Below are 26,501 nucleotides of genomic sequence, written 5' to 3'. Positions count from 1 at the left end.
GGTGCTGTTCACATGACTGGAAACTCTATCCACTGTCTCCAATCCAAATGTTACATATTAAGAGAAATTGTTGGCAATATACAGGAAATGGGCGGAGGAATCGATTTCACTTCAAGTGCGCAGACCTTTCCTCAGAAATTAAAAATTATTCGCTCTTTTATGATCTGGAATGCACTGCCGGAATGGTATGTTGAAGCAGATTCAATCATAACCTTCAAAAGGGATTGGATCAATACCTGAACAGGAAACACAATCGAGGGCTATGTTGAATGATCAGGAGAGTGGGATTAATTGGATAGAACTTTCAAGGAGTCCGGCCGAATGGTCTCCTTCTATGCTGTATGATTCTGTGATTATTTTTCAGACACTGACGGGCCTGCTGTGTATTTATAAATATTTGATGCTAATTTTTCCGATATGCAGTTTTCCTGTCCCTTCAGAGGTATCAAGTTCATCCCAACAGTGATCATTTAGCAGAGAGATGGAATAAAAAGATACAGTATTCAACAAGGAAGAAGTAGAGGCAGTGCTGGGAGTGAGGGGGTGGTAGAAAGGGGAGTAATGAGAAGATGAATAGGTTAGCCATGCTAGGGCAGTCAGGGGATAATTGAAGCATTAATGATTGGGAATGCTGTTACTGAAGGCCACATTTTCCCAGCATTGGTTTCTAAATGCATCACCCTGCCATCTTTCTCAAAAGGAAAGGGTTCCACTCCCTGAATGTGCCGATTGTTTATGGCCACAGGCAGCGGATTATGAAGGGCTCTGCCCTGTTTCTGGTAGCATTCATGATCTATTATTTATCCAGTCCATGGTTCGGCCTTTATTGCAAACAGGCCAACAGGTCACAGGCTAGTTACTGGGCGTCAAGGAGTTTCACCTCGAGGCGCGCCTCTTGACTCCTATCAATAGATCTTCAGGGCAGTGTACAAGGTCTATCTTCAGCTGCTTTATCAAAGGCATGTTCACTTCCATTTTACACAGTATGCCCGCATGCAGCAAGACCTGACAACATCCAGGCTTTTGCTGATAAGTGGCAAGTAACATTCCTTTAAAAAGTGTTTCGGGCAAAATTTGAAAACATGGAAACAGCAGACTTGCCTTTTCCACAAACAGCTTATATCAATGCCCGCAAATCCTGAGTCGCACAGAGTTTGCAGAACTGAACAGCTGCCATTTCCTTTCTACAGTTTAATGGTTGGAATGCGGTTAGTCAGGGGAAAGTCCAGACGTCGTGGCCACTGATGCTGTGGAAGAGGTTGTGTAAACTGGAATTTCTCAACTTCTTATCACACCTTGGCAGGCTTCCCTGAATGACTTTATGATCTTGATGTATCAGAGCATTCCGTTAAGCTTGCATGGTCTGCAGAGATCCCAAAAAATACTTTCAAAGTTAATTCTTTCAAATGTACACACAATCGTCACATATTTATTGTACAGCAGAGTTTCTATGGCCCTGAATTTGAGGTTGATAAGAGAGTACGTTTTCATACTGCATTTGAAACTGGCCGCAACTTCAGGACTTGCCGCATGCGGTCTGTCAATGACAGCTCCGAGACTGGCTGTGCTGTGTCCCCAACCCCACACCCAAAGAGCCGGCAATCAGTGAATTCTCGTACATCATTGAAACTGTTGAAAACTTTTAGTTCTTCAGTAGTAAATATGTTGTTAATTTCCCCACTAAAAGTTAGTCGCAAAGGGTTTAAGTGTAACTAAGGTTTTAACTGCGTATTGATCTGCTAAACAGAGGTTAAGGGCCTGGACGAATATTTTTAATTGTGTGGAGTGTGGAATTTGGGCATTTTAATAAAATATAAATTTTTCAAGAAACTTTTCAGCAGTTTTATTTTATTGAGTTGCTGCATCAATCTTTCTTTTACTCTCTCCAACCATTTTAAAAAGTTAGAATTGTAAGAGCTTACTCACGTCCTTGTTCGCTGTCAGTGAGAATTCTGCCTTTTAAACGGCTGCTTTAGGTCGCAGCAGTTCCATCAAGGGGATTACTATTAAGTTCCGTTGAATTGAATTCAAGATCGGAAAACCGGAAGTTCCCGACACAAGGATTGTGAGATTCGTGTGTGGAGCATCCTTCGGGTCCAGCAGCGAAAGCCTTCACTTCACTGCTGACAGCAAAGTCAAGGCCTGTTTTAAGCCAGAGGTAACTCTTCCCAATATATGTGGTCCAGTCACTCCTCTCTTATGACATGTATTTGACCAGACTGTCTGCTATGAGGCTCTGCTTCTTAACTACATTTATACTCTGCTATAAAAACACATACCAATTGATTTTTTATTATCTGCAATCCCTTTTTAGATTCTCCCATTTAGACCGGCTAATTTCCCGTTGCGATTAATTTACGTGCTGTGACAAGAGAGAGCCTAACCACCAGCCCTTGAAATATAACGGGATAAGCTCGCCGTATCCCCAACCATCAACAGCCTGGGACAAGTCACCAATGACCAGAAACGTAACTGAAGCTGCCACATAAATACTGTGGCTAAAAGAGCAGGACAGAGGCTGGGTATTCTGCGGCGACTGTCTCACCTCCTGACTCCCCAAACCCTTTCCACAATCTACCAGGCACAAGTCAGGAGTTTGATGGAATATCCTTCACTTGCTGGATGACTGCAGCTCCTACAACACTCAAGAAGCTCGAAACGATGCAGAAGAAAGCCTCCCATTGATTGACTCCCCATCCACCACCTTAAACATTCACTCCAACCACCAACGGCGCACCATAGCTGCAGTGAGTACCAATTACATGGTGTCTCTGCATCAACTCGCCAAGGTTTCTTCAACAGCACCTCCCAAACACGCGACCTCTACCGTCTAAAAGGACAAGGGCAGCAGGCACATGGGAACAACACCACCTCCAAGGTCCACTCCAAGTTACACACCATCCTGACTTGGAAGTATATTGCTGTTCTTTTATCATCACTGGGTCAAACTCCTGGGCCTCCCTCCCTAAAAGCACTACGGACTGCAGCGGATCAAGAAGGCGGTTCACCAGTCTGGTCTCAAGGGCAATTAGGGATGGGCAATAAATGCTGGCCTAGCCAGCGCCGCCTACATCTCAGGAATGAATACATAAGTTATATCTGACCATCGCATGTTTTCAAAGCTGTTGCAACAGTAACATATATGTCATCAATTTTCGCTTGATGTAGAATTAACTGCACCCCAAGTACTTCATCCATAACAGTCATGAACTGATCTGATCGGCACATTTCACTCCAACTATTATTGTTTCTTGTTGTTTGTGTTTTCTATACATGAGCAGGGCAATTTTGATGCACTGACCTTTTGCCGTTGCAGATTTTAATTACTCATGTAAAAGACAACACATTTTTAAATTTGTTCTTTGCTTCTCTGTCTCTTTCGAAACGATTCTCATCACCCACTGCTCTGCATGGTTGGGCTGCTGCACTTCTAATCTGATAGAGGAGGCCGTGAATACAAACTCGAAGCCCAGAGCAGGGAAGCGACGGTGATCAGCACAGGATCTTTACATTTTTGTTACAATTTAATCCTGTACACCATTATCATTTACATATTGAAAACAGAACTGATATTTCAGGACCGCATGAAAGCGTTCAGATTTTACAATATATCAATTATATTTTTCTATTGCAATGTACCTGTTTCACTTGTTGGTTCCTTCTTACACTCAGTCGGAAATTTTAACTTCCCAAAATGAAAGAACGTCTCCATTTATCTGAGGGTGTTAAAATGCAAATTGTTAAATTTACTCAGCAACTAACACCAAAACAAACTGTTACACCCTTACTGACAGCTGACAGTTTCATTTAATTTCAAGCTACGTTAAATAGAAACAAAATATTAATCGCTTTTAATTCACTGAAAAGTTTGGCCTAGAAATTAGCTATAGCCCCGCCAGCTCGCTGGCGGCCAGAATTTACCGCTGGGCGCGGAGCCACTCGCGCCCAGCCGATATTCAGTTTCAGCGCCCAAAGTCGAGGACGGCCGCTGTTCAAGGGTGTGGCCGCCCCCGCTTGGGGCGCTGAAACTGAATATCGGCGCGCTAGTGGCCGCAGCGCCACACGCAGCGGAGCGGCAGGCTGCGGTACTGCAGGCCTTCCTCCCTCTCGTAAGGGGGAGGTGCCTGCAGCAGCCGGAGCCCCGATCGCGAGTGCCGGCAAAAGAGCCCGGCATAACGGAGAAGTGCCGGGCTCCCGGAAACCAGCCGGCAATGCCGCGGGGGGGGGGGGGGGGCGGGTGGAGGAGGCCGGGGAAGGAGGTGCGGGCAGGCGGCCGCCAAAAAAGCGGCCGGCCGCACCTCCACCTTAAAGCGCCCCACTAAGGCTGCTGTACGGACCCGGGCCTCGAAATTCAGTGGGTTGCGCCAGCCGCTAACGCCATAAAAGGGCTATATTTCCGGCGCTAGACACTTAGCGCCTGAAAGCAGTCTGATCTGCGCCGATGCCCAAATTCAGTTGACATTTAGCGCTGGCGCAAAGTGTTTGCACCCGCTCAGGTGCGCGCACAGCTTATGACGTCATATCGTCGCGCAACACTGTTTGTGCGCCCCAAACCGGAAATTCAGTGGCGCCCGCCCAATGTGGGCGTGGCGCTGCTAAGAACTGTGAGGTGGAACGCAAAAGAGGCCCTGTGGGCCTTGGGGAGCGCAAATTAAAGGGCACTTACACTGACCTCTAAAGCCCAGCCATTTTGCTGCAATGACTTTACTGCTTTGGATTTCTGGACAGAGACCAAGGGACAGAGGTTACAGATTTGGGACAACATAGGAGAGGTATTTTTGGCTTCTGGCCAGTGCTTTGACATTTGATTCATTGTGATTTATCTGTTCTCAACTTTATTATGGGGGCTGTATGGGGGGCCAACCCTCAGTTGCAGCATTATGTGCGAAGGGCTCGCAGACGCTGTGAGAGAGGGCCAGCCATGCCTAGACGCAGAGGGGCCATTGGGCGTCGGCAACGTAGGCCTTACCCACTCAGGCAATACCGGCAGCAGGTGTCCTATCTCACCATGACTGCGGCGCATTGTGTGAAGAGGCTGCGCTTCAGAAGGGAGGTGGTTGCAGAGATCTGCAAGCTGCTTCACACAGATCTGCATCCACAGCTGATGTGCAGGACGTCTCTCTCAGTGGAAGTGAAGGTCACGGTGGCTCTGAACTTTTATGCAAGCGGCTCCTTCCAAGCCGCTGCTGCGGGCATACCGAACATCTCCCAGTTCGCCGCACATCGCTGCATCCGGCAGGTCACCGATGCACTTTACGCGAGGAGACACCAATTCATCTCCTTCCCCATGACCCGACAGAGGCAGGAGCAGCGTGCAGTCGGATTTGGCAGGATCACGGGCTTCCCCCTGGTGCAGGGCGCCATTGACTGCATGCATGTGGCTATGCGGGCACCTATCCACAAAGCCGAGGATTACCGCAACTGGAAGGGCTACCATTCCCTAAATGTACAGCGGTGTGTGACCACAGGCAGCGCATCCTAGCTGTCAATGCCAGCTTCCCAGGAAGCAGCCACGATGCATTTATCCTGCACCAGACTACTGTGGCTGACATGTTCGAGGCACAGCCTCCACCAAGGGGTTGGCTTATCGGGGACAAGGGCTACCCTTTGTGTACATGGCTCATGACCCCGCTCCGCGCGCCCAGGACCCCAGCGGAGGAGGCATACAACGAAAGCCATCAAGCCACAAGGAACATCATCGAGCAAACGATAGGCATCCTCAAGCAACGGTTCCGCTGCCTGGATCGTTCCGGAGGATCTCTTCAGTATTCACCGGATAGAGTCTCCCAGTTCGTCGGCGTGTGCTGCATGCTGCACAACCTGGCTATCCGCAGGACTCAGGCACTGCCACCTGGCATTGCACCACCACCTCAGGAGGACGAGCAGGAGGAGGAGGAGGAGGAGGAGGAGGACCAGCCCAGGAGGGAGCGACAAGGGCCAAGGGCCGTCCGCCGGGGGCTTATTGATCGACACTTCTAGGCCCCCTGTCAGGGAATGGCCTGTGGCAATGAACGCACCTGAGGCAGCCGCTCCGCAAGCCCTCAGCCGGTTAACGCAACAACCACTTCAAACACGACACCTGGACATGCTGAATAAATCAAAAGCTTTATTTCACAAACTCAGGGCCCTTCCCACATAAAACAGAAAAACAGACAAGACCCCCAAAAAACAATCAAAAACATCTGTCACTCCCAAAACCTGGGGAGGACTAACAAAACTTGCCCATCCAAAAGGCCTTCAACAGCGGCCTTACAAAAATAAGCCCCCCCCACAACAGAGACCCCCCCATGAAAACAAAAAATGCCTTGATCGTCGGCCTTAACAAAATAATGCCCCCCACAACACAAGCCCCCCAATATAAAAGAAACCGCTCTCACCACACTCTAATGGGTGTGCCGAGAGGGCGAGTCCTTAGACAGGCTTCTCCGGCCCCTGGCCTACCTGCTGCTCTGCCTCAACCTGGGCCCTGCGGGTGTGGCGAGGCTGGGGGAAGGCTCATGAGGGCCACAAAGCGTGTTGGCAGATGCCCTTGGGGGTCGGCCTAGACGAGGCCTGGCCCGGGAGGGGCCGGCTGCTGACTGCTGCAGCTGTGGCTGGGCAGCATCAGTCTTAGCAGCAGCTCGTCGCACCTTGGCTGGGGGAGTGGCAGTGTCGGCAGCACCATTGGGGGCAAGCTGGCTGATGGCAGGTGCGCGCTGCTCACCAGAGACACTGGCACTCGGCCGGGCTGGCAGTGTAGCAAGCGCAGCAATCTAGGGGAGGCCAGACCGCTGTGCTGCAGCAGGGCGGCGGGTGCCATGGCGATGCCTCCGTGCCACAGCGAGTGTGGCAGAAGTGAGTGCCCGAACTGCCCTGGTATGCGCCCACATCAGCTCTGCCAGTGTGTGGACGGCACCACTCATCTCGCGAGTCGCGTCCTGCGCTGCCGCCAGTTGCTGCACACCCGCGTCCTGTGCTGCCGCGAGTTGCTCCACACCCCTGTTGTGCGCTGCGGCCAGTTGCTGGACACCCCTGTTGTGCGCTGCCATGAGTTGTACGAACCCCCTGGCCTGTGATTCCCCGAAAGCCACCACACTCTGAACCAGGGACTCAATGGCATGAGGCAACTGTTCGACCACCCCCATGAACTCTTGGTGGCGCCGCTGAGACGCCGCCGACATCTCATCGAGGACGCGCACCTCCTGGGCGAGGACCGTGTCCGGACTGGAGGGCGGACTCTCCCTCCGGGGAGAAGGCCGCCGAGCTGGCCGACCCTTCCCGCGTGCGTCGACCCCACTTGGGCCAGGTTCTGCCCTCCCCTCCAACACCTCCCCCCGCTGGGCAGAAGGCCGGTGTGCTGCCGGAGCCTTCCCGCGTGCGTCCACCCTACTGGGACCAGCTTCGGCCCTCCCCTCCAACACCTCCCCCCTCTGGGGAGAAGGCTGGCGTGCTGCCGGACCCTTCCCGCGTGCGTCCACCCTACTGGGACCAGCTTCGGCCCTCCCCTCCAACACCTCCCCCTGGCTCTCCTGCAGGCCAGATGTCTCCCCTCCATTGCCATCCCCTGGCGTGGAGGAGGGTTCCCCCGATGTGCCACCTTCCTCCTGGTCCTCGACGTCCTCCTCCTCCAAGGGCCTGGCTCTCTGCGCTTCACGGACCACCTCCTCCTCACCAGCTGAAAGCAGGAAGGCTCAAGAGTAGCTTTAGAGTGAGGACAGGCCGTCAGCGAGGGAGGCCTGAGTGGTGCATTATGCGCATTTGTCGGTCAGTGGGAAAGGATGTAGATCTGAAGCGCGAGGGCAATGAGAGAGGTGCAACCGGTCATGTCCTTACCAGTGGGTACCAGTACAGGGTCCGCCTCGCCGATCGCGACAGGGCCAGTCACCCAGCCACGCATGAGTCATGCCACGCTCTCCTCCAGATCAGTGAGCGCCTGGTACTCGGGACGGCCTCCACCAGTGACAGCCTGGCTCCTTACATTGCTCGCCAGCTTGGCCTGCAAGAGAAAAGACGGCCTCTAAGTACAGTGTGGTGCCCTGTCGCTGGGTGCACTGCCACCCATGGTGGAATAGCTTGGCCAGTGTGGTGCCCTGTTGCTGGGTGCACTGCCTCCCATGGTCGAATAGCTTGGCCAGTGTGTTAAGTGCAGAAAGTGCTATTGATGAACATGCAAGTGCCATTGCTGCGGGAGGAGGGCTGCCCATTAGGCCTTTGAGGTCCCTTTGCCCATAATGTGAGGTGCACATGCAAGGATGAGGGGGACACTGGAAAGGGTACTCACCTTCACCATCCGAGTGAGGTCGTTGAACTTCTTGCGGCATTGGTCCGCACTCCTGGGGACATTAGAGGTGGATGACACCCTGCGGGCGATTTTGCCCCAGGCTCTCCTGTACTGGCTCCTGGGAGCCTTCCTGCCACTGTCCAGGCACAGGATCTCTCTTCTCTTCTCCACACCATGAATGAGCACACTCAGAGCATGCTCTGAGAAGTGCTGCGCTCGCTCCCGGGCCCTCTCCATTGCTGCAGGCGCTATTTTGGCACACCAGTAGTGCTGAGGCCTAGCTGCAGGGCTCCAGTATGCAGGGCGTGGCAGCAGTCAAAGTTGACCCTTCCCCCTCTAAGAGCTGGCCGGCGTCAGGGTGTCTGCTGTCAATCAAAACATGACCGCACCTGCGCTGCGCCCGGCTTCGGCGTTATTAGGCCGCATCGCCGGCTTAGCACCGGAACACAGCATTTCAACGCCAGTTTCAGCGCTCGGCCAAACTTAGGGCCAACTCTACTGAATTTCGGCGATGTGGCCTACACTTTCCGGCGGGCGCTAACTTTAGCGAGCGCCTGACTTTAGCGCCCCAAAAGTGTCCAGACTGAATTTCTAGGCCCCGGTCTCCGAATGTTATTAGCGGCCGCCACGGAAGAGGCGGCCACTACTGAAGATGGGGGTCGGGCCGGTGTCGGGGCAGTACCGGGGCGCTGCGCACACCGATGACGTCATCGGTGGTGGCGCAGCGCTAACGGCTACCGCCGCAATTAGCGCGTCAATGAAGTTCGCCCGAAGTTTGCAGACTGGTGCAGAAGCCCTCTTTGGGCGGTAACTGGGCGCAAAGCCCACTGAATTTCTAGGCCATTGTGTTTCCAACTTCGTCATAGTCCAGTTTTACCCGAGTCCAATGAATGAATAGTTCAGCAAAGCTCCATTTTCTCATCAAATAGGTCAAATTAAATTTATTGTTAAATGACGAGTACACACAACAAACAAAAAAGCCTCCTGTACATTTTGAACTTCTCCTTTGTTTTGTAATCTCCTGCTTGAGAGCTCGGTGTCAGAGAATGGGGATAAAAATAATCAAATTGGGAGGAAGTGAAAAGGGCTGTTGGCCAGGAATAGGGTCTCGGGCCTCAACCTTTAACAATATTTACTAACGACTTGGATGAAGGAACAGAGAGGTGAATATCCAAATTTGCAGATGCTGCGAGGATGGGTGGGGCAATAAGTAATGTCGATGGGAACAGGAATTTTAAACGGGGCATAGACAGATTAAGTGAGTGGGCAAAATTATAGCAAATAGAGTTCAATTTGAGCAAAGGTGAGGTCATCTACTTTGGATCCAAGAAGGATAAATAGGCGTATTTTCTAAATGGTGAAGAACATAGGGACAGGATTAGGCCATTCACCCCACCATGCTTATTCACTAGAATGATACAGGGAGTTAGAGGGTCGCTGAGATCATGGCTGACCTGTATCCTACCTCCATTCACTCGCCTTTACTCCATGTCCCATAACACCCTTGGCTAGCAAAAATCTTGTTTGAAGAACTTGTTCGTAACTAGTGTCCTGATGGCGTGATTCGCATTTTAGGGTGACGTACCTTTGTCCCAGAAACCCCCAACAGCAGAAAAATGGTGTCTGTTGCTACCCTATCAATTACTTTCAAAATTATAATTAAGTCAGTCAAATCACCTATTAACCTTATAATTTTTAGGGAATACAAACTGAGTTTATATAATCTCTCTTCATAATTTAATCCTTTAGCATTGGTAGCATGCTGGTGAAATGGTGCCGTATTATATCCAAGGCCAGAATATCCTTTTGGTACCCATAACTGTACACAATGCTCCACATGTTGTCTGAACCAGGAACTGTAGAGTAACAAAGAGATTTGAGAGTAGAATTACACAAACCATTAAAAGCCAGTAACCAGAGGGTTGTGAATGTTTGGAAATCTCCGCCCCAGAGGGCTGTGAATGCTAAGTCGTTGAATATATTCAAGGCAGAGATAGATAGATATTTGGGCTCGAGGGGAATCAGGCGATATGGAGATCAGGCGAGAAAGTGGAGTTTAGGTCATGATCAGCCATCATCTAATTGAATGTTGGAGCAGGCTATAGGGGCCACATGGCCTACTCCGGCTATTACATCTTATGTTTTAAACACTAGTGGAAGACTTCCGCCTTGGCAGGTGCAAATGAAGTTGTTGTTGTGGATCAACAACCCATTATATACCCCCGGTCCATTTGAAAATGTATACTAGATGGTTTTGGTAATGAGTGGTCCATGCCCAGCACCAGTTTAATTCCCGGGTGGCAAATTGCAAATCTAACCAACACGTGTTCTTTTCTAACATCCAGCAGCCCATAAACTTCAACTGCCCAGGATGAAAGCTCTCACTCCCCTTTTGGCTGAGAAGGAGCAGACACAGTTTTATGTAACTGCTGGTTCCTAATTATTGAATTAACTGCATAAATACTTGTACTTTACTGCATTTAATTGTATAAAAAAAATTATTGCTTCGTGCAGGAAGGTAAAGGGAGGAGTCCATGATGTAGAGGAGCAATAGGAAACGAAGTAAGAGATTTACAGGAAGGGAATTTGAGACGCTGGAACCTAGATGACTGAAGACATCATTACCAATGGTGGGATGAAGGGAGGGAAGAAGACAAAAAGTCGAAAGAATGCAAACCCCTTGGTGGGGGTGAGGAGGGGTACAGCGTTGGACAAAATTTCTGAGATAGGGAGGGGTGAGGCAATGAATCGATTTATATACCAAGATGAAAACTTCAAATTGAAGGACTTAGAGACAATATCGGTTAGATGATTAGGGGACATTGTTGGTGATATATACAGATCAGAGATGGCCTAGCCTGAGGTTGAGAAAATGGATGTAGAGAAGGCACGTTAGATGGCAAGCTTGAGGGTGGAAATGTATATGAGGAAGTGAGTTTATATGGAGGGCGAGGTTTTTTGAGGGCGGAAGTGGAGTGAAATCAGGGGCGAGATGGCAAGGTGAGTTGAGAAGGACATGGAAATCATGAATATGAGGAATTGCTTAGTAGACAAGTTGAAAGAGGATTTTGTCAGGGAGAAACTCGAGATGGGGCTGGGAGAAGCAGAGAATAATTATTTTAAAAGAAAGGTGAGACAAGTATCTTGCAGCAACATTTTCTTGAATCAGTTGTCCTTCTGTTGTAGCGACTCACAAACCAACAATGCTCTACGATTCACCAATAGAGTTAATGTCTGTGGAAACAAAATTATGGGAAAACATGACTCTAAGTATGTATGAACAAATTCAGTGAAATATGCTGCCGTTGGGAAATAGCTACACATTTCATTGCTGATGTGAAGTGGCAACCTGTGCTCCTTCAAGGGTGCAGTGGGATGTTGGGTGTGAGCTATTGCACAAAGCCGCTGCATTCACTGGGAATGAAGATGTGACAGGTGCTCAAAAAGTACAATGTGTTTGACTGTTGTAAATGTGAAGTAATTAAGGATATGTTGTGTGATGCACACTTGGAATACATGGCTCTTACACGATAGATTCAATGTCTTCTTAAAATATATGTAGAAAATAGCAGCTCTCCAGTGGCGTTGCTCAGCGGTGGATTGATTGCAGTAGAAGAGTACAGTCGTGACCGCACGTGGAGAAACAGGAGCTGGTAGGCCCACACACTGTCACATATGATCTGCAGTTGAACAATAGCAGAAAGACTGTTTTCCCGTTCTCCACTTCCAGAACGTTAGATGAATGGTAGCATCCCCCATCCGCAAGCCCACCATCTCATGAGATTTCTGAAAAAGCACAGAACAAACAGGAATCTTGCTCGATCAAGATGTTTTGTGCTCCTTACAGCACAGCAAGTTGCCTTTACCATAGGGGAATATCACAATTCGGAAGCTTTACAATAATTAATGGAAATCAGCATTCTCAGTTGTAATGGTATTTTGTTTGAAGTCTTTGGTGCCATGCAACACGATATATAGAAATAAACCAAATATCAATATTTAGTGCACTCAAGATATAATCAATTATTACATACTTTATTCGCAAATAGGGCACGTTATCCGAGTGGACTGGTCTCCCAGAAGACTAGAGTGCAAGGCTCACCAAAGCAGCCTCTGGAATTGTACTCAATTTAACAGGTAATGTGTAAGCTAGCACCAGAAAAATGTTGTGAAATTGCATTTGTTGTTCAACATTGAGCAATGTCCTTTTGGGAAAGAATCGTGTCACCCAATACAGTCTGTATCTCTCACCAGTCCTGTACTACATGGTGGATAGGTAATGTTATTAGGGCACCTAGGGATCAGACATAAACACTGCCTTGACACATGAAACCCCTATCCTGGGAAGAAATAAAGTAACTTTATTTCTTTTTTTCACAACATGGTGGCGTAGTTGTCATTTTTTCTAGCCACTTACCTCATCAGATCACTGTAAACAGACTGATCGTGCAGCTGTAATCCCTGTTAAAAGTGAAGAAATCGTTATTTTTAGCTAACAGATTGGCCGCGACATGCAGCGCATCAAAAGAGAACTGAAATTACATTGTTAAAAACTGAAAGTGAATGTTATGCAGAAATATAAATAATAATTTCCTCACCATGTAATTGGAGTTTTCATCTTGTGGTTTCGGAGCTCTCTCCTGTACAAAATCAATTGGTTGAAAATAATTGTAAACATTTACACAAAGATCCCATGTAGTTGCTTCAGAATTAATGGTTAGCCCAACACCTTATATACTGAGATAAAAGTTAGAAGAGCTTGTTACATTAATTATTCCACAAACAGAATTGCAGGATGTGAATTTTCAAATTTACCGCCGGTTGGAACAAATGCAGTATTGCATCGAACGCCCATTTTACGCTCCGCCCGATTTTCGTTTCGTTTGTAAAAGTGAAAATTCACCCCAATATTCTAACCAGCACCAGAAACAATTTTCGTTTGTCGTAAAACCCCAACTGGTCCACTAATGCACTGAGGTGAGATCGCCTGCCACCCCCACCCTGTTCTGGTTATATATGACTCCAGTTTACTGCTGCTGCAGGAACCATGACTTCGATGGATGTGAACAAGCATAGATTCCCTTTAGTTTACTGAGCTCACCAATATAGTAGCATATTAATGGAACTTTACCAACATTTTGCTTTCTTTGAATATTTTCATATGTCCCTGCTGAGTTCTCACCAATTGTAGCAGAGATGTCTGTGGCAATATCAAACATATAATCAGCCTTGAAAATACAATGATAGAATCATAGACTGATACAGCACAGAGGGAAGCCATTCGACCCATCCTGCCTATACCAGCTGTTTGAAAGTGTTATCTAATTTTTCCTATTCCACTGCCCTTTCCCTAGAGCCCTATAATTTTATCCATCAACTATTTATCCAATTCACTTTCGAAAGCTACTATTGAATCTGCTTCCACCATCCTTTCAGGCAATGCATTCCAGATCATGACTGTTCACTTTCTAAAAAAATCTCATCGGGCAGATTTCTCATTCGACAATTAGCCTGAATCTGTGTCCTTTGGTTATTGACCCTTCTACCAATGGAACTGTTTCTCCATATTCATTCTAGCAAAATTCGTGATGATTTTGAACACCCATTAAATCTCCCCTTAGCCTTCTCAGCTCTAAGAACAACACTCCCAGCTTCTCTAGCGTCTCCACGGAACCAAAGCCCCCCATCCATGGTACCATTGTATCAAACCTCCTCACCAACCTCTTCAATCAATTGACATCATTCCTAAATCAATGAACAATTCTAGATGCAAATGGAATAAGACATTGTAAGAAGTTGAAACTTTATTTAATATTCTTCTTTTACTGCTTTTATGTGGATTATGTGCTTATCAAATTAAAGGCTGCTGGGACATAAATTCTATTTTATGATAAAATGGTACAGTTGGAGCCCACCAATTATTTGGAGGAATTTTGACTTGGAGCGGTGAATTAAAATGAGTGAATGAAAGTCGGAATCACTTTTTGCATTTCTCCATTTAAATCCAGATATCACCCCTTATACATAATTTTAGTGTTAGTCGAGCATTACAAATGGAACACCTAATGTGAAAACAAAATAAAGTTTAACTCCACGATAATTTTCATCATTTTCTCCATTGTGTGTGTTTATAAAATTCTATGAGCTCCTCAGCTGGTATAAGGAATATATAAGTCTCTGCATGCTGAGACCATCACATGAAAATGGAGCCAGGAACAGAGATTGGAACTTAAAGGATTTTCATTAAGATGTAATTTGCATATAGGTTTGTTTCCTTTCACCATTCTCATCTTAGTCATGCGTTGAAAGAGCTTTGCTAAACAGAACGTTGTGCTAAACACGTGCTTATGTCTTTTAAGGGGATGCTACAGAAACATATGAGCGAGAAGGGAATAGTGAGTTATGCTGATTGAGTTAGATGAGGAAGGCTGGGAGGAAGCTCGAGTGGAGCATAAACGCCAGCAGGGACTGGTTGGGCCGAATGGCCGGTTTCTGTCTTGTATATTCTAGTAATGTAATCCTATGTATTTTTTCCAAACTAGCATTAAGCATGCTATGTAATTAATTCATTAGCAAAGCACGCAACAGGGGTCGTTGCATTAACTTGTCTTCATTAGGTTCAAGCATAATGCTTCAAAATCTTTATATGTGTTTAGTTAAATTACTTTGAAATCAAGAAGAACTGTTAAAACCTACATTGGCACAGCAGCTTGAAATGCTGAAGTATTTCACTTACTGTTTACGGTTGAATTAATGTTTGCAGCATTTTGCCCCTGCATTCGATCATTCATCCTAAATAAATGTTGTGTAACAGACCAAAATGTGAACTTTCAGGATGACATTTTATTGCAATCATTCATTAAATATGATCTGCAACAGAAATTCTAATTATTCAGAACCAATTATTAATGATAACTGTTTTTCTGACCGGAAACAAGAAATTACATGCATACAAGTTGATCTCCACGTCAGGAATCAATACTTCACGTCAAGCCCGCTAGAGCAAATAATTTGATCAGGACATGGAGTTATTATTCATGTTACCAGTACAAAGTCTAACCGTGTGTCCTTATTTTAACCTATCATGTATATTATTGTTTATAGTCAAATATTAAAACTTGGGTCTATTTGGGAAGCAGATGAAAGTTGGTGGAAGCCTAAATGTTCCTTTGTACTGCAGCTTGAGTACTTGAGAGACGCAAAACTCAGGCACTTCAACATCAATGGTGGAGGGAGGGTGTAATTACAGCATGAGACTTTTGCAGAGACAGATTCCAATCAATCCGAAAACAACATCAATTGATATTAAAAGTGGAAACATGCCTTATCACTACATACATTTGAAGTGTGATATTTAGAAACAACTTTTTTCAAACCTACTTTAATTCAATCTACCGGGCTTTGGACAAAACGATTAAAGATGCAGGTAAAAGCTGTGTACTATATTTATCCGGTTGCTTTCCTTTTGACCAACCATGCAGTGATCCCGCTGATCAAACACTCCATAAGAGCAGCAATCACTATCCCTGTTATGGCGCCACTGATTATATTATTGTCGCCATTGGTTTGATCTGAAAAATGCAAACAGACAAAATAATGAACGTTACTATCACACGCCAGAGTAAATTGCAATTCGGTACCAATATGTAATCACAAGAGAAATATATATTTCAGATTTTATTTGCATAGCGTTTGACTGGTTTCAAGTTTCAATTGCTGCAAAAAATAAAACAGGCCAATGGTTGAAACCTACATTATTAATTTTATCACTTTTAAATAAAACTCTGTGCAACTCCATTGTCGACAAGCTGGTTCAGGTACTAAGCCATTCATCCCACCATACATTTATAGTTACCCACTAGAGCACTTGCTAATTGTAAAAACTGGTAATTGGGAAGCGACCGCCTGTTACACACCATTACTGATTATCCGTTCCAATAATTGAATGGAAAATCGGCGATAAATGGTAGATTCTTGATGAGATTCAGGAACTGAGTGATGTTGGGTTGCAACTGCGCGATTCTTAAAAGCAGGACTACAACTGGCAACTCCGCAAAAAGGACAAATAGAATTCTGGCTTTTGTGTATATGGGTGTATTGAATACAAAAATCATCTAGGTGATGATGAGTCTGCACAATACATCCATCAGGCCATAGGTAGAGTATTGTGTGTAGTTTTGGCATTCACTAGGATGCCAGCGATGAGAGGATATAAATGAGACGAGGTTTCAAAAATTTAATCGTTTTCAATGCAACTGCGAAGTTTAAGAGAAGATACTATAGAAGTGCCTAACATTGCAAAGGATTGTAACTAGGGAAAGACTGTTGTCACTGGTCTGTAAACCATTAAAAGTTGTACAAACCTTGGCTTCATGCTAGAAACACAAAAGAGGAGTTGATAACTTAATGTTCATGCAGTGCTGTTAGGTAGGGAGTTCCAGGATTTTGACCCAGCTACAATGAAGGATCGGTGATATAATTCTAAGTCAGGATGGTGTGTGTGAAATTGAGGGGTAGTTGGAGGTGGTAGTGTTCCCATGCGCCTGCTGCCCTTGTCCTTCCAGGTGGAAGAGGTCACGGGTTTGGGAGGTGCTGCTGAAGAAGCCTTGCCGAGTTGCTGCAGAGCATCTTGTAGATGGTACACACTGCAGCCGTGGTGTGCCAGTGGTGGGGCGAGTAAATGTTTACGTTGTGGATGGGTTGCCAATCAAGCGGGCTGCTTAAAGATCACCTCTCATTCATCTAAACTTCAATGAGTATAGGCCCAATCTGCTCAACCTTTCCTGATATGTCTACCCCTTCATCTTAGGAATCATCTTAGTAAACCTTCTCTGGACTCCCTCAAATACAAGTATATCCTTCCTTAAATAAGGAATCCAAAACTCTATGCAGTACTCCAGGTGTGGTCTCACCAACGCCCTGTACATTTGCAGCAAGACTTCTCTACTTTTGTAATCCATCCCCCTTGAAATAAGGACCAACATTCCATTTGCCTTCTTAATTACTTGCTGTACCTGCATGGTAATTTTTTGTGTTTCATGAACGAGAACACCCAGATCCCTCTGAACCACAGCATTTTACAGTCTCCCTCCATTTAAATAATACTTTGCTTTTTCATATTTCCTACCAAAGTGGATAACCTCACAATTTCCCATGTTATATTCCATCTGCCAAATTTTTGCCCTCTCACTTAACCTATCTATATCTCTTTTCAGACACTTTGTGTTCTCCTCACAACTTTCTTTGTATCATCAGCAAATTTCCTACAATTTGTTTATGATATTATTAACCTGACAATATATTTCTCACCATGATTGTATGTTATTCAGTCAATGTTGTCCTATCTTTAACAGACTAGTCACATTCTACCATTCAAATAGATCAGCTGGGACTGTTAGGGGAGAACAATACAATGTAAGAGCTTTCTCAATTTGTACCCAAACAGGGTAATAATGAACATTTCTGGTCCATCTGCAAGAAATTCAAGAACATGTAGCTTTTGTATAACTAAAATAATCACTAATATATAATACAAACTAATCCTTTTGGCACCCAGCATAATTACAATTAGTTTGCAGGATGGTATATCCAGAATCGCTGCTATAATTATTGCTGGCATTACATTTATATGTTCCTGAATCGTTTCTGTTAACTCTGATTATAGTCAGTGTAATATTGTCCGGAGATGTTATTATTCTGTCATTGTCCTGGAGAGCTTGGTTAACCTGAAACCAAATCCGTGACTGTACAAAGCCCGAAGCATGACAAGTCAGTATAATGATATCGATGTTTTCTACTGGGTTTGAATTGTTGGTTGATAGTGACTTTAGAAACTGGATCTATAAATACAATTAAAAGGGAAAGGCGGTTGCATCATTTTCTACATAAGCTGTAACAAAACGCTAATTAAGTAATTTCACATGTAAACATCAGGAGGATAAAATTCAAATTGGGTGCAAATGCACAACGGGCGGTATCACATCCCTCGCTACATGTATGCCCATCTGAAATTGAAGTCAATAGAACGGATTATTGTAAGGGACAAATAACAGACGCCAGATGCAATACTGCCCATTTTGCATCCCTTTCCAAGGACTTTTGAAAATTGCTATTGAAACTGCTTTAACCACCCTTTAAGCCTGCGCATTCCAGATCATTAAAACTCTCTGTGTAAGAATAATTCTCATCACCGCCAGTTCATTCGCCAATTATCTTAAATCTGTGTCCTGGAGTTACAGACCCACCTGCCAGTGGAAGCAGTTTCTCCCCATCAACCCGATCAAAGCCCCTGATAATTATGAAATCTCTGTTAAACTTCCTGTTAACCTTTTCCGCCCGAAGGAGAACAATCTCAACTTCTCTAGTCTCTCCCCATAAGTGAAGTCACTCATCACTGGTAACATTCTGCTTAATCTCCTCAGCAACTTCTGCAAGGCCTTGACATTCTTATAGAAGAGAGGAGCAGGAGTAGGCCATTCGGCCCTTCGATACTGCTCCGCCATTCAATGCAATCATGGCTGATCATCCAAATTCAGTACCCAGTCCCTACTTTCTCCCCATACCCCTTGATTCCTTTAGCCTTAAGAAATATATCCAACTCCTTCTTGAATATATTTAATTAATTGGCCTCTACTGCCTTCTGTGTTAGAGAATTCCACAGGTTCACCACTCTCTGGGTGAAGAAATTCCTCTGCATTTCTGTCCTAAATGGCCTACCCCTTATCCTAGACTGTGACCCTGGTTTTGGACACCCCGACCATCGGGAACATCCTTCCTGCATCTAGTCTGTCTAGTCCTGTCAGAATTTTATAAGTTTCATTGAGATCCCCTCTCATTCTTCTAAACTCCAACGAGTACAAGCCCAATCGACCCAATCTCTCCTCATACATCATTCCTGCCATCCCAGGTATCAGCCTGGTGAATCTTCGCTGAACTCCCTCCATGGCAAGAACCTACTTCCTCAGATAAGGCGACCAAAACTGCACACAATGCTCAAGATGTGGTCTCACCAATGCCCTGTACAACTGCAGGAAGACATCCTTGTTCCTGTACTCAAACCCTCTTGCTTATTAAAGTGGGGTGCTTTAAAATAGAATATAAATGCAAGTTAAAAGTACTGAACGTAGGAAATCATCTAATGGTTGATATATGTACTGCATGAACGCTGCTGAAAATTGATAATGATGTATTTAAAACAGATCTTGGAATCCTAGTAGACCTGGAGCTCTAATCATTGAAGATCAGCAATCACAATGCTAAGAGAATGCTGACCCTTATACACAAAACAATGCAGTACAAATCAGAAAAGGACATGCCACATGGTACAGTGCTCTGGTCAGAGCACTCCTCGAGTACTGCATGCAGTACTCTGAAAACTTGAGACAAGGGGCGCATTCAACTATGAGAGGCAGAGCAGAGATAAGCAATGAATGTTATGGGGCTGAGCCACGGTCGAAGAAATGAAGAAACTTGGGCCTAGAAATTCAGTATAGCCACTTTTGGGGCGGTAAAGTCGGGCGTTCGCTAAAGTTAGCGCCCGCTGGAAAGTGCAGGTCAGTTCGCCGAAATTCAGTAGATTTGGCCAAGAGTTTGGGTGAGCACTGAAACTGGCGTTGCACTCCTATCTTTAGGCGCTAAGCCGGCGGTGCGGACTGATAATGCCGAGGCCGGGCGCAGCGCAGGTGCGGTCATGTTTTGATTGACAGCAGACACCCTGACGCCGGCCAGCTCTTAAAGGGGGAAGGGTCGACTTGGTCTGCAGCCACGCCCTGGATAGTGGAGCCCTGCAGCTAGGCCTGAACACTGCTGGTGGACGCAAATAGCGCCTGAAGCCATGGAGAAGGCCCGTGAACGAGCGCAGCACTTCTCCCAGCATGCTTTGAGGGTGCTGGTTAGGGGGTTGGAAAGGTACAAAGAGATCTTGTGCCCGGACAGTGGCAAGAAGGCTCCCAGGAGGCAGTACAGGAGAGCCTGGAGGAAAATCGCCCACAGGGTGTCAGTCAACAGCGATGTCCCCAGGACTGGTGACCAATGCCGCAAGAAGTACAACGACCTCACTCGGATGGTCAAGGTGAGTACCCTTTCCAGTGTCCTCCTCATCCTTGCATGTGCACCTCACATTATGGGCAAAGGGACCTCAAAGGCCTAATGGCCAGCCCTCCTCCCGCAGCTATGGCACTGGCATGATCCTCAATAGCACTTTCTGCACTTAACACACTGGCCAAGCTATTCGACCATGGGAGGCAGTGCACACAACAACAGGCCACCACACTGGCCAAGCTATTCGACCATGGGAGGCAGTGCACACAACAACAGGCCACCACACTGGCCAAGCTATTCGACCATGGGAGGCAGTGCACACAACAACAGGCCACCACACTGGCCAAGCTATTCCACCATTGGAGGCAGTGCACACAACAACAGGCCACCACAATGTACTTAGAGGCCGTCCTTTCTCTTGCAGGCCAAGATGGCCCAGAATTTGAAGAGCCAGAATGTCACTGGGGGAGGCCGTGCCCAGTTCCAGGAGCTCAGTGAGCTGGAGGAGAGCGTGGCTCGACTCATGCGTGGCCGGGTGACTGGCCCTGTTGCCATTGGAGATGCCAACCCTGTGCTGCGACCCAATGGTATGGACATGACCGTTTGGACCTCTCTCGTTCCCCTAGCACATCAGATCTACATCCTTTGCCACTGTCCGACCAATGCGCTGAATGCCACCACTCATGCCTCCCTCGCTGACGCCCTGTCCTCACTCTAAAGCTACTCTTGTGCCTTCATGCTTTCAGCTGGTGAGGAGGAGGTCCTTGAAGCTGAGAGTGGCAGTCCCTCGGAAGAGGAGGATGATGAGGACCAACAGGAAGGCGGCACATCGGGCGAAGCCTCATCTGCGCCAGGGGATGGCAATGGAGGGGAGACGTCTTGCCTGGAGGAGAGCCAGGGGGAAGTGCTGCAGGGGGGTGTAGTTCCTGGGCCCAGTGGCGTCCAGGCACGTGGGAAGGGTCGGGCAGAACGGCGGCCTTCTCCCCAGAGGGGGCAAGTGTTGCAGGGGAGGCCAGTTCCTGGGCCCAGTGGCGTCCAGGCACGTGGGAAGGGTCGGGCAGAACGGCAGCCTTCTCCCCAAAGGGAGAGTCCGGCCTCCAGTCTGGAGACGGTCCTCGCCCAGGAGGTGCGCCTCCTAGATGAAATGTCCACGGATTCTGAGCGCCGCCACAAGGAGTTCATGGGGGTTGTGGGACAGTTGACTCAGGCCATTGAGTCCCTGGCTCATAGTGTGGCCGCTTTCGGGGACTCACAGGCCAGGGGTGTCGAACAACTCGCGGCAGCACAGGCCAGGGGTGTCGAACAACTCATGGCAGCACAGGACAGGGGTGTCCAGCAACTCGTGGCAGCGCAGGACGTGAGTCACGAGTTCATGAGTGGTGCCGTGCAGACACTCACTGATCTGATGCGGGCACAGACCAGGGCAGTTCGGGCACTCACTTCTGCCACACTCGCTGTGTCGTGGAAGCATCGCCAGGGCACCCGCCGCCCTGCTGCAGCACAGCGGTCCGGCCTCCACCAGATTGCTGCGCTTGCTGCACTGCCAGCCCGGCCGAGTGCCAGTGTCTCTGGCGACCAGCGAGCGCCTGGCATCAGCCAGCTTGCCCCCATTGCTGCAGCTGCCACTGCAACTCCCCCAGCCAAGGTGCGACGAGCTGCTGCAGAGACTGATGCTGCCCAGCCACAGCTGCAGCAGTCAGCAGCCGGCCCCTCCAGGGCCGGTCCTCGCCTAGGCCGACCCCCAAGGGCATCTGCCGTCACGCATTCTGCCCCTCAGGAGCCTTCCCCCAGCCTTGCAACACCCACAGGGCCCAGGTTGAGGTGGAGCAACAGGTCAGGCAGGGGCCGCACAAGGCTGCACAAGGACTCGCCCTCTCGGCACACCCAGTAGAGTGTGGTGGCAACGGTTTTTTTTATATGGGGGTGTTTGTGTTGTGGGGGGGGGGCTTATTTTGGTAAGGCCGAGGATGAAGGCCAATTGGATGGGCAAGTTTTGTTATTCCTCCCCAGGTTGTGGGAGTGAGATATTTTTGTGACTGTTTCTTGGGGGTCTTGTCTGTTTTTCTGTTTCATGTGGGAAGGGCCCTGAGTTTGTTAAATAAAGCTTTTTGTTTATTCAGCTTGTCCAGGTGTCATGTTTCCAGTGGTTGTTGCGTTAAGCGGCTGAGGGCTTGCAGAGCGGCTGCATTCAGGTGCGTTCATTGCCACAAGCCATTCCCTGACAGGGGGCCTAGAAGTATCGTTCAATAAGCCGCCGGCGGACGGCCCTTGGACCTTGTGGCTCCCTCCTGGGCTGGTACTCCTCCTCCTCCTCCTCCTCCTCCTCATGGTCCTCCTGCTCATCCTCCTGAGGTGGTGGTCCAACGTGAGGTGGCAGTGCCTGAGTCCTGCGGATAGCCAGGTTGAGCAGCATTCAGCAAATGACGATGAACTGGGAGACTCTATCCGGTGAATACTGTAGAGATCCGCCGGAGCGATCCAGGCAGCGGAACCGTTGCTTGAGGACGCCAATTGTTTGCTCTATGATGTTCCTTGTGGCTTGATGGCTTTCGTTGTATGCCTCCTCCGCAGGGGTCCTGGGCACGCAGAGCGGGGTCATGAGCCATGTACACAAAGGGTAGCCCTTGTCCCCAATAAGCCATCCCCTTGGTGGAGGCTGTGCCTCGAACATGTCAGCCACAGTAGTCTGGCGCAGGATAAATGCATCGTGGCTGCTTCCTGGAAAGAGGGCATTGACAGCTAGGATGCGCTGCCTGTGGTCACACACCAGCTGTACATTGAGGGAATGGTAGCCCTTCCGGTTGCGGTAATTCTTGGCATTGTCGATAGGTGCCCGCATAGCCACATGCGTGCAGTCAATGGCGCCCTGCACCATGGGGAAGTCCGCGATCCTGCCAAATCCGACTGCATGCTGCCCCTGCCTCTCTAGGGCCATGGGGAAGGAGATGAATTGATGTCTCCTCACGAAAAGGGCATTGGTGACCTGCCGGATGCAGCGATGCACGGCAAACTGGGAGATGTTTGCTATGTCCCCAGCAGCGGCTTGGAAGGAGCCGCTTGCATAGATGTTCAGAGCCACTGTGACCTTCACTTCCACCGAGAGAGACGTCCTGCACATCAGCTGTGGACGCAGATCTCTGTGAAGCAGCTGGCAGATCTCTGCAACCACCTCCCTTCTGAAGCGCAGCCTCTTAACACAATGCGCGGCATTCATGGTGAGATAGGACACCTGCTGCCGGTATTCCCTGAGTGGGTAAGGCCTACATTGCCGATGCCTGATGGCCCCTCTGCGTCTAGGCATGGCTGGCCCTCTCACACAGCGTCTGCGAGCCCTTCGCACATAATGCTGGAACTGAGGGTTGGAACCCCATACAGCCCCCATAATAAATTTGCAAACAGTGAAATCACAATGATTCAAATTTCCAAGCTCTGGCCAGAAGCCAAAAATACCTCTCCTATGTTGTCCCAAATCAGTAAGCTCTGTTCCTTGGTCTCTGTCCAGAAATCCAAAGCACTGAAGTCATTGCAGCAAAATGGCTGGGCTTTATAGGTCAGTGTAAGGGCCCTTTAATTAGCGCTCCCCGAGGACCACAGGGCCTCTGTTGCGTTCCACTTCACAGTTCTTAACAGCACCACGCCCACATTGGCCGGGCGCCACTGAATTTCCGGTTTGGGTCGCACAAACAGCGTTGCACGACGAAATGACGTCATAAGCTGCACGCGCAGCTGAGCGGGCGCAAACACTTTGCGCCGGTGCTAAATGTCAACTGAAGTTGGGCGTAGGCGCAGATCATTCTGCGCCCGGGCGCTAAGTGCCTTGCGTTGCAAATCTACCCCTCTTATGGCGTTAGCGGCTGGCGAACGCAACTGAATGTCTAGGCCAGAAAGCGAGCAAGAGAGAGAATAAACAGACAATATGTAATATCAAAAAATGGCTGAGCGCACTGGATACAGCGAAGTCTATGAGCCCTGTCAACATCCCAGCTACAGTGCTGAAGACTTGTGTTGCAGAACTGGCCGCAGCTCTAGCCAAGCTGTTCCTGTACAGCTACAAAACTGGCATCAACCTGACAAAATGGAAAATTGACCAGGTATGCCCTGTCCACAAAAAGCAGGACAAATCTAATCCGGTCAATTACCATCCCATCAGTTTACTCTCAATCATCAGCAAAGTGGTGGAATTGTTCATCAACAGTGCTATCAAGTGGCACTTACTCACCAATAACCTGCTCAATCATGCACAGTTTGTATTCCGCCAGTGCCACTTGGCTCAAGACCTCTGTACTGCCTTGGTCTAAACACGGACAAAAGATTTGAATTGCAGAGGTGAGGTGAGAGTGATTGCTGTTGATATCACGACTCTATTTGACTGAGTGTGGCATCAAGGATCCCTCGTAAAATTGAAGTCAATGGTAATCGGGTGAAAATGCTAAGTTGGCTTGAGTCATACCTAGCACGATGGAAGAAGGTTGAAGGAGGCCAATAATCGTAGCCACAGGAGATTGCTGCAGCAGATATTCAGGGCAATATCCTTGGCCCAACCATCTTCAGCTGCTGCATCAATGACCTTCTCTCCATCATTAGGTATGAAGTGTGAATGTTCGCTGATGATTGTGCAGTGTTCAGTTCCATTCACAATTCCTCAGATAACGTAGCAGTTCATGCCAGCATGCAGCAAGAACTGGACTACATTTAGGCCTGGCCTGATGAGTGACAATTAATATTCACACAACATAAGTGCCAAGCAATGACCATCCCCCAAAACAGAGAATCTAACCACCTCCCTTTAACATTCAACGGCATTACCATCGCCCAATCCCTCACCATTAACATCCTGGGGGTCACCATTGACCAGAAACTTAACTGGACCAGCCAGATGAATATTGTGGCTACAAGAGCAGGTCGGAGATCTTGGGTATTCGGCAGCCAGTGACTCACCGGCTGCCTGCCCAAAGCCATTCCACCATCATCAATGCACAAGTCAGGCGTGTGATGGAATACTCTCCACTGAGTGGAGCCCCAACAACAATCAAGATACTCGACACCATCCAGGAGAAAGCAGCAGCTTGATTGGCACCCCATCCACCGCCTGAAACATTCACTCCCTCCACCACCAGCGCACCGTGGCTGCAGTGTGTACCATCTACAAGATGCACTGCAGAAACTCGCCAAGGCTTCTTCGACAGCACAACCCAATGCCGCGACCTCTACCAGCTAGAAGGACAAGGGCAACAGCTGTATAACAAAACCAACACCCCCAAGCTCCAATCGAAGTCGAACTCCTGACTTGGAAATATATCGCCGCTCCTTCACCATCGCTGGGTCAAAATGCTGGAACGCCTTCCCAAACAGCACTGTGGGAGCACCTTCAACAAATGGACTGTTCAAGAAGATTGCTCACCACCACCTTCTCAAGAGCAATTAGGGATGGGCAATAAATGCTGGCCTTGCAAACGAAGCCCACATCCTGTGAATGAGATGAGGTAGATAGTTAAACATGTAGGCATGTAGGCAGATTGATAGATAGGCAGACAGACAGTCAGACAAAACAGACAGACAGACAGAAACAGTCTCGACATAATTTATCATCCATAAATAAACGGTTTGAATAAGTCTCAAAGTATACAAAGTGTATATAAAGAGAGAAAGACAGGTAGTCATTTAATTCTAGGTTCTTGTGAGCTGGATTGGGAGATTCAAAACCATTCACCCATCTGCAGGCTTGCTTCCCTCACCAACAACAATTACTTTTACGTTAAACTCTGGTTCGCTAATCAATGGCAACAAAGCGTTGCAGGCTTAAAGGCACAGGCCTGGTTGAACATAGTTTCACCCTAGTACAGGTAAAATACATTGCACATTAAATGGTGTAATTCATCTGTTGTTCAAAAGAAAGATATTCACCTGGAATTTTTGATTGGTTATGATGGAGAACTGTCATCGTTCGCCATCATTAACCCTCTGAATCTGACTGCGAATTCTGGATTTAACACATGCGCAACTAAATGCAGAAATCCTGAAGTTGCAGTCAATCATTCACTGTCCGACACTGGCTGCACTGTGGACCACACACCCCCCATATCCGGAAATCAGGGCAACTGCCGAAAATTTGTATCTTCTGCGCTAATATCCCTTTTAACTACTCCACTAACTCTTAAGCATGGTTGGAAAATGTGCAATTGGGGTTTTAACAGCACAGTGA

The 26,501-nt window shown here is 47.8% G+C and overlaps 1 pseudogene; it reads right to left on the bottom strand.

The window, feature by feature from the left end:
• Window positions 1-26,501, bottom strand: part of LOC147109899 (basement membrane-specific heparan sulfate proteoglycan core protein-like) — a 193,291-nt pseudogene that overhangs the window by 124,146 nt on the left and 42,644 nt on the right.

The sequence above is a fragment of the Somniosus microcephalus genome, chromosome 12 (assembly GCF_052327205.1).
Source record: "Somniosus microcephalus isolate GS21.2 chromosome 12, FLI_Smic_1.0, whole genome shotgun sequence".
Classification (NCBI taxonomy): Eukaryota; Metazoa; Chordata; class Chondrichthyes; order Squaliformes; family Somniosidae; genus Somniosus; species Somniosus microcephalus.
This window is presented reverse-complemented; position numbering and strand designations above follow the sequence as displayed.